The 9,004-nt window shown below is 43.5% G+C and overlaps 1 protein-coding gene across 2 annotated transcripts in view; it reads right to left on the bottom strand.

Annotated features, from left to right (window-relative positions):
- Positions 1-3,987: 3,987 nt before the first annotated feature.
- ZBTB7C (zinc finger and BTB domain containing 7C) overlaps positions 3,988-9,004 on the bottom strand; it is a 301,985-nt gene continuing 296,968 nt past the window's right edge. For both annotated transcript variants that reach the window (XM_060761231.2, XM_060761232.2), the window contains one exon: positions 3,988-7,483. The gene's annotated coding sequence lies outside the window, so the exon portion shown is untranslated. The remainder of the gene's footprint in view (positions 7,484-9,004) is intronic.

Here is a 9,004-nt window from a genome sequence, read left to right as displayed (position 1 = left end):
GTGGTGCTGGAGGAAAGTTCTGAGAGTGCCTTGGACTGCGAGAAGATCCAACCAGTCCATCCTCCAGGAAATAAAGCCCGACTGCTCATTGGAGGGAAGGATACTAGAGACAAAGTTGAAGTACTTTGGCCACATCATGAGGAGACAGCAAAGCCTAGAGAAGACAATTATGCTGGGGAAAGTGGAAGGCAAAAGGAAGAGGGGCCGACCAAGGGCAAGATGGATGGATGGCATCCTTGAAGTGACTGGACTGACCTTGAAGGAGCTGGGGGTGGTGACGGCTGACAGGGAGCTCTGGCGTGGGCTTGTCCATGAGGTCACGAAGAGTTGGAGACGACTGAATGAATGAACAACAACAAAGTCCAGCCTCCAAAGGGCTGCTTAAAATGACATGGTGCGCTGGCTTGCAGGGCCTGAGTTCGACACATGTGCTCTACTCCAAGCAGGCCCATAACCAGGAATTTGTTTCAGGGGGAGCTGAGTTTGATTCGGGGGGGGGGGGGGGGGCTGAGTCTGAGTGAAAGAGGGTCTAGCCTAGCAAACCTTTTGTATCGTTACCCCAATACCCCCATGCATATGGGATATATTGAACATGGTGATCAGATCATGATATGAATAAACATAACAGTTTAAATAATGTACCAGTAAGGCCTTTTCGCAGATCACCATGAGAATTTCGGGGGGGGGGAGGGCTGAAGCCCCCGGCTACATGCCTGACTCCAAGGAAGCACACCAGGATAAGTGTAGTTATTACTTACACCATCTGTCTCTTGGGGCCCTTCCACACAGTTTTATATCCCAGAATATCAAGGCAGAAAATCCCACAATATCTGCTTTTAACAGTGTGGAAGTGTCCTTGCTTACCTGCATCTGATAAGCAGAGATATACTGCCACAGGAACATAGGCACAGCTACTGACCCTTTATCCTGAAAGGTGAGGGGAGTGAATCAGTTCTGCATCAGCTGTATGGTGCACAAGGCTGATTCAGATGAATGTGGCATTCAACAGTGCTTTAAGAAGTTGTGAGCTGCTCCATGTTTTCGCTGTGAATCCAGAGCAAACCATGACTTCAGGGCCATGGAACCAGTTGGGCAGATTATAAGATGGAACTGTATGGAACTGTTTACACAACCACCCATGTTTCCTGGGCCTGAGCAGCACAGGAACACAGCATGACACTCACTATCCCCCTCCTGTTCTCACTGCGGTGACTAGGGGCCCTTCCACACAGCTGTATAAAATCCACATTGAACTAGATTATATGGCAGTGTGGACTCATATAATCCAGTTGAAAGCAGATATTGTGGATTATCTGCCTTTATTCTAGGTTACATAGCTGTGTGGAAGAGCCCTAGGATGCAAGGACAATCAAATATGGGAGAAGGGAAAGGAAGGACAATTCCCCCCTCTTGCATCATTTTGGCTTATGACACTAACCATGTCACACCTGGTGTTGGGTGTGACATGAGGCTTCCCTAAGGATGGTAAGGAATGGTAAGGAGGTTGGCAATCAAAACCATCCAGGGGCTGATCTAGAATTTAATATACCAGATCAGCCTGGATAAATGTCAGTGTGGGGCTGCCCCCCTGCCAAGTAGAAGATTCTGAGAGCTGTAGAGCAAATAAGAAATTCTGTCCATCCTTTGGGTAGTCATGTGGGTTCCTATCTTCACAACAATCCCAGTATAAGCACAACAGCAAAGGTTCTTGTGGGTTTTTTCGGGCTATAGGGCCATGTTCTAGAGGCATTTCTCCTGACGTTTCGCCTGCATCTATGGCAAGCATCCTCAGAGGTAGTGAGGTGCTTGCCATAGATGCTTGCCATAGATGCAGGCGAAACGTCAGGAGAAATGCCTCTAGAACATGGCCCTATAGCCCGAAAAAACCCACAAGAACCTAGTGATTCCAGCCATGAAAGCCTTCGACAATACACAACAGCAAACTTCGTAAGTCTCTGCAGATTTTGGCCAGAAGATGGCAGAAAAGAGCTGCAGACAACATTACTTGTGAAGCACCTAACAATTTTTGTAGACATGATACCAGCAAAGTGAATGCATAGGTATATGCAGGCAACCCTCCTCCAGCAGTGGTTACCTTCCGGATATGTTGGATTACAGCTTCCATCTTCCTACAAGGATGTTAATTGGGGATAGTTGGAAGAGATCACAACCGTTTTTTTTGCCCACCACCTGTCGTAGCTAGATAGCCCCATATTGTGCCATTATCAGATCTGTGTAATTTATATTGTACATGTGGATTTGATCTTATCTTGCTCAGGATGAGCCCTGGACATTTCTGTCTTCAGCCCAAAGAAAACCTGATTGAAGTGTGGGCAGTTGTGAAAGGCTAGGATGGGTGCATTATTTCCCCGAATCAAAGAGTTGGAAGAGACCTCGTGGACCATTCTGCCAAGAAGCAGGAAAATTCCCGTCAAAGCACCCCCGGCAGATGGCCATCCAGCCTCTGTTTAAAAGCCTCTAAAGAAGGAGCCTCCACCACACTCTGGAGCAAAGAGTTCCACTGCTGAACAGCTCTCACAGTTAGGAAGTTCTTCCTAATGTTCAGATGGAATCTCCTTTCTTGTAGTTTGAAGCCATTGTTCTGCCTCCTAGTTTCCAGGGTAGCAGAAAACAAGCTTGCTCCCTCCTCCCTGTGGCTTCCTCTCACATATTTATACATGGCTATCATATCCCCTCTCAGCCTTCTCTTCTTCAGGCTAAACATGCCCAGCTCTTTAAGCCACTCCTCATAGGGCTTGTTCTTTGGAGAGTCATACTTCATAGAATCATGAAATTGGAAGAGACGCCAAGGGCTACTCATTCCAAGGATGCCAGACTATGTGTGAGTTTGTTGCCACTTTCAATGCATCGGATGGAAAAACTATTACAGACCAGCATGGGGAGCCCTCAACACAAACCAGGGGATCCAAGGGGTCAGAGGTTTAGCACAGCTGGTAAATCATCAGCAACTATAAGATCTATCAACTGAAAGGTTGCAAGTTCAAAACCCAGGTCGGCATGAGCGGCCGACTGTCAGCCCTGCTCACTGTTTACCTAAGGAGTTCGAAATCAGCTTTAACTGTAATTAGAGCAATTAGATACTGCTAAAAGTGGGGGAGGTGTTTTACAATGCCAGAAAGAAAAAAGATGATCAGAAAATGCTGGAATGAGGAAGTCCTGATGGCTCTTCGTCATACAGGATGGAGTGACAGCACTCCATCCTTGACTTGAGCCCAACCGTCCATGACATCGAAACAACACCTTCTTCTGTACTGTCTGTCTGTCTGTGTACTGTCTATACAAATGGCATTGAATGTTTGTCATGTATGTGTACTTGTGATCCGCCCTGAGTCCCCTTTGGGGTGAGAAGAGCAGAATATTAATAATAATAATAATAATAATAATAATAATAATTGGAACCCCTGTGCCGGCAGGACTGAAGACCGACAGGTCGCAGGTTCAAATCTGGAGAGAGGCGGATGAGCTCCCTCTATCAGCTCCAGCTCCTCATGCAGGGACATGAGAGAAGCCCCCCACAAGGATGATAAAAACATCAAATCATCCAGGCGTCCCCTGGGCAACGTCCTTGCAGACGGCCAATTCTCTCACACCAGAAGTGACATGCAGTTTCTCAAGTCGCTCATGACATGACAATTATTATTATTATTATTATTATTATTATTATTATCCATATTTGATAGTAGATGTCATTGCATCAAAATGTGTGGGTGTCTTCGATGAACTCTTTAAATGTCATTTCCACAACAACAGATTCAAGAATGGTGCTTTTAAAAAGAAAAGCCAATGAAAGCAGAACTTTGTAGGAATCTAAAAATCTGAGGCCATGAGAGACATCATGAGTGCTTGTATCCCAGAAGACAGGCAAACATGGAAAGGACAACTCAGAAAGGTTTTTTTTTTACCATCCCATAATAGACAGTAGTTTCGACATCATTGCATTGCAGGAAAAGATCAAGAAACGGTGAGAGCATGAAAAGTGTGTATTTTTTCTTCCACCAGAAAACGAACTGAGCCATGAACCAGTTAACATATAATCCAAACCAGATCATCCAGGGGCAATCAACCTTAACTTGTTAACAGTAACACAATCAGCATCCATTGTTTCTTTTTAACAATCAATAGTCTAATAAGGTGCAAAGTCACATTTAAAAGGCCGTTTAAAGTACTGCTCGAATTGTGGGTCCCTAAATCAAATGGAATGACAGCAAGACAACTGAAATTGTTATGAGCTTATTAACATCTTTTGCCTCGTTCTAAATGTACACTTTAGGGCTTGAATCCTGTTACATTCGTTGTTGAATGGTGAGTCAACACATTGGTAAACTCCATTGAACTCAACGGGTCTAGTTTTGTTAAGACCAACAATACGGTCTAGGCTGAACTGTGTGTATTTCACAGGGAAAAGTATAAATATGAAAAACATGCCACGAATGCATGCATCATAAAGATATCAGCTGGTATCCAGTATTGCAGTTACGGGTTTGTCTCCAAGAGTCAGGGGTTCTTGTGTGACTTCAAATCACATATGGCAACTCAAAGGCAACCCTATCCCAGGGTTTTCTTGGCAATGTTTGTCCGGAGGAAGCTTGCATTTGCCCAGATTGTATTCAGTAAGTCTATACAACTAACTCCCCACATTTGCAAGTTTCACTTTTGCAAATTTGGTTACTATGTTCTCTTTAGGAATCTCTAGCTCAGTGTTTCTCAACCTGGGGGTTGGCACCATTGGTGGTGGTGGGGGGGTTGTGAGGGGGCTTTAGAGGTGTCACCAAAGACCATCAGAAAACATATTTTTGATGGTTTTAGAAATCCATTTGGCAGAAAAGTCTGAAGATGTCACCGCCTGTCCTTCTCTTCCATTTTGGAAACAGACGGCGAATTCTCCCACCAAAAGCCCTCCTCCGTTGTGATTGGCCAGCCTCTCAGATGGCCTCTCAGTCAAGGTGAAGGCTGAGACTCCAAGTGGGGAGGGGAGAGCAGACGTGCTTGATGCATGGTAGTGTGGTGCGCATGTGCGGGTGAGGGAGAGCGTGTGAGGTAGGAGGGAGGCTCGTGCCAGTGGGTCTCTTCAAGGTTGGGGGTTCTGGTGGGAAGTTTGGTCCAATTTTATCGGTGGGTTCGGGATACTCTTCGATTATAGGGGAACTATAAATCCCAGCAACTACAGCTCCCAAATTTCAATGTCTATTTCTCCCAAACTCCACCAGTGTTCACCTTTGGGCATATTGAGTATTCGTGCTAAATTTTGTCCAGATCCATCATTGTTTGAGTCCACTGTGCTTTCTGGATATAGGTGAACTACAACTCCAAAACTCAAGTTAAATGCCCACCAAACTCTTCCTTTATATTCTTTTGGTCATAAAAGTTCTGTGTGCCAAGTTTGGTTCAATTCCATAACTGGTGGAGTTCAGAATGCTCCTTGATTGTAGGTGAAATATAAATCCCAGCAACTACAACTCCCAAATGACAAAATCAATCTTCGCCCCAACCCCACCAGCATTCAAATTTGGGGATATTGGGTATTTGTGTCAAATTTGGTCCAGGGAATGAAAATACATCCTGAATATCAGATATTTACATTACGAATCCTAACTGTAGCAAAATTACAGTTATGAAGTAGCAATGAAAATAATGTTATGGTTGGGGGTCACTACAACATGAGGACCTGCACTAAGGGATTGTGACATTAGGAAGGTTGAGAAACACTGCTCTAGCTCCTTTAACATGACTGTATGGTCAACGTCTGCCTCAGATTTGCACTAGAGGGCCTAGAGATCCCTAGAGAGAACACTTCTCAAAGCATTTGAGGTCTTCTATGTGAGTCTATGGTCAACCTCCCTACTAGAAATTTCTGTAGTAATTCATGCTGGTAGGGTGCTGCATCGCTAACCTCAGTAAATGTGGAAGGCTGACTGTTTAGTCTAATTGGAAACTAAGTAAATGCTACCCTAAGTCCACCGTAAGACCCAGCAACTGAATCAAATGAAGGTAATGATTTCAGCTTCCAATTGGGGTACAAATTGGAGAACAATATTTCCATTCTCCTCGCTCCAACAATGGTCAGTTAAAGCCAGGATACATTACTTAGACTGGTGACATTATATAAGGAGCCCCCAGTGGCACAATGGATTAAACCATTGGCAGGATTGCTGGCCAAAAGGTCGACGGTTTAAATCTGGGGTGAGCTCCCGTCTGTCAGCTCTAGCCTCTCATGCAGGGACATGAGAGAAGCTTCTCACAGGATGGAAAAATATCTTGGCATCCCCTGGGCAACATCCTTGCAGACGGCCAATTCTTTCACACCAGAAGCAACTTTCAGTTTCTCAAGTTGCTCCTGACACACACAAAAATAATTATATAATGTTATGTTTAGCTAGCTAAGCAGCAGAGGCATTAAGAAATCCCTTTACTGAGATGTGGAGATGTTTCATGGGGCACCAGCAAGAGTGTCCAATGTGCATCAAGACCCATGTGATGTGCATGAGAACCAATCTGATGCGTACTGGGACCAAGGCACATCTGTCCCAGGGAACATCAGGTACCAATGCGCATGGAGCACTTTGCTGGTTTAGTAATGTAACAGTATATCTCTACTAGATATGGAAATTACAGGACTGTGCAATTTTAATTCCCCCAGATGCAACTCTGCTTATGAAACCATATGTCCTCCCAACAGGATTCTAGCCATGCATTTTTTCAAAAACCCTGCATGTTGCCAATAATTAAATAACATTAATTAATACTGCTTAATAAATACATAAAAGTATCTTTCTTTTGTAATTTTCAAAAAACACACATACACATAAAACCTAAAACTTCAACAAAAGTTAAGGATGATTGTCCCTTGATTATCTAAGGCAAATCTGCTATATGCTGTATTTTTTTCTCTTTTCTCCTTTTACGTAAAGCAATCACATAAAAATAGTTATAAATAGAAAATTTCCAAAGGAGTTTCCACCCTCCCAAACACACAATCCCATCCCAACAATCAAGAAACGCAATTCCCACCCTGCCCAATGGTCCCCCATTTGTTTGTTTTTTCAAGTTCTTGCAGATTATACAGTACTCAGAATCTTTGGATATGTTACAAGGACTCCAAACTGCAGGTCAACCCTCCCACCATTACTTTTGTTTGTTTGTTTTGCTTTGTTTACAAAGGCGATCCAACCTCAAACAAACCTCCCAACCTGAAGAAAATGGTCATCTGCAAAGCAGTCAGAAATTGTTATCTGTACATGTTTAAAAAATGAAAGAAAAAGAAGAGGAAGAAGTCGTATGTTGGAACAGTTCTGCTTTCCTTCTTCTATATTGATCGGAGACAACGAAGAGATCTCTTTTTCTGAAGTCTGAAAAGGGCTGGGCAGTTCAATTCGCAACACAGTCTTTCAGCAAGAAAAAAAGGCAGTCCTTAATCTTGATGAATCCCTTCGCAAGAGGGGGCCGGAGCAGTGCTGAAGAGGGCCTACAATGGGAAAGAAGAATGATCAGTCAACTTCTGAAATAGGAAAGCTATAAAACTCTGTGTTGTCGAAGAATTTCATGAGTTTTCCAGGCTGTCTGGCCATGTTCCAGAAGCATTCTCTCCTGATTTTTCACCTGTACCTATGGCAGGCACCCTCAGAGGTTGTGAGGTCTGTTGGGAACTAGGCAAGTGGGATTATATATATGTGTAATGTCTAGGGTGGGAGAAAGAACTGCAGGAAGCAGCCAGACTTTGAAGCTGCAAGGCTATTCAATTCTAATCAAGATGGCCAATCATAACATTCCCACTTGCCTCAAGCAGGCAAGAGTTCTTTCTCCCACCCTAGACATTCCACATATATATAAACCCAATTTTCCTAGTTTCCAACAGACCTCAGAACCTCTGTGGATGCCTGTCATAGATGTGGGCAAATCGTCAGTAGAGAATGACGTCTTGCCCACAAGGGTCTGGAGAACAAGCCCTATGAGGAGCGGCTTAAGGAGCTGGGCATGTTTAGCCTGAAGAAGAGAAGGCTGAGAGGAGATATGATAGCCATGTATAAATATGTGAGAGGAAGCCACAGGGAGGAGGGAGCAAGCTTGTTTTCTGCTTCCCTGGAGACTAGGACGCGGAACAATGGCTTCAAACTACAAGAGAGGAGATTCCATCTGAACATGAGGAAGAACTTTCTGACTGTGAGAGCCATTCAACAGTGGAACTCTCTGCCCCAGAGTGTGGTGGAGGCTCCTTCTTTGGAAGCTTTTAAACAGAGGCTGGATGGCCATCTGTCAGGGGTGATTTGAATGCAATATTCCTGCTTCTTGGCGGGGGGATTAGACTGGATGGCTCATGAGGTCTCTTCCAACTCTTTGATTTTATAATTCTATGATTCTATGAATGCTTCTGGAACATGGCCATACAACCCAAAAAACTCACAGCAACCTACAAAATTCTGTCTCCAAGGTTGGAGGGAAAGGTCTATCTTCAAGATTGAAGGTAATTCTTCTTCTTCTTCTTCTTCTTCTTCTTCTTCTTCTTCTTCATTATCATCATCATCATCATCATCATCACCACCATCATTTGTATTACACCTGTTTCCCAAATCAAGCATTCATTGAATTTATTTTATTTTATTTTTTAAAAAAATAAAAACAATTATGACTGGTTTCCAATGATTAACCAATCTCTAGGAAATTGGAGAGCTTGAAAAATGTTATTCTTTGGAGGGAAAACCTCCCTAACTAGTATACAGTTGTAACAAAACAAAATTTCTGAGTTCTGCAAATTACCATTTTTAAGCAACTAAAACTTGCCTCTCTCACACTTCCTGTGGTGTGGCTTCAGGTTATTTCCAGTTTATTGCAAACCCATCAGAAGATATTCTTGTGCCCTTTCCACACACCAGTATAAAATCTACATTGAACTAGATTATATGGCAGCATGGAATCAGATAATCCAGTTCAAAGCAGGTATTGTAGATTATCAGCCTTGATATTCTGGGCTATATGACTGTGTGGAAGG

This window comes from Anolis sagrei, chromosome 2 (genome assembly GCF_037176765.1).
Source record: "Anolis sagrei isolate rAnoSag1 chromosome 2, rAnoSag1.mat, whole genome shotgun sequence".
Classification (NCBI taxonomy): Eukaryota; Metazoa; Chordata; class Lepidosauria; order Squamata; family Dactyloidae; genus Anolis; species Anolis sagrei.
This window is presented reverse-complemented; position numbering and strand designations above follow the sequence as displayed.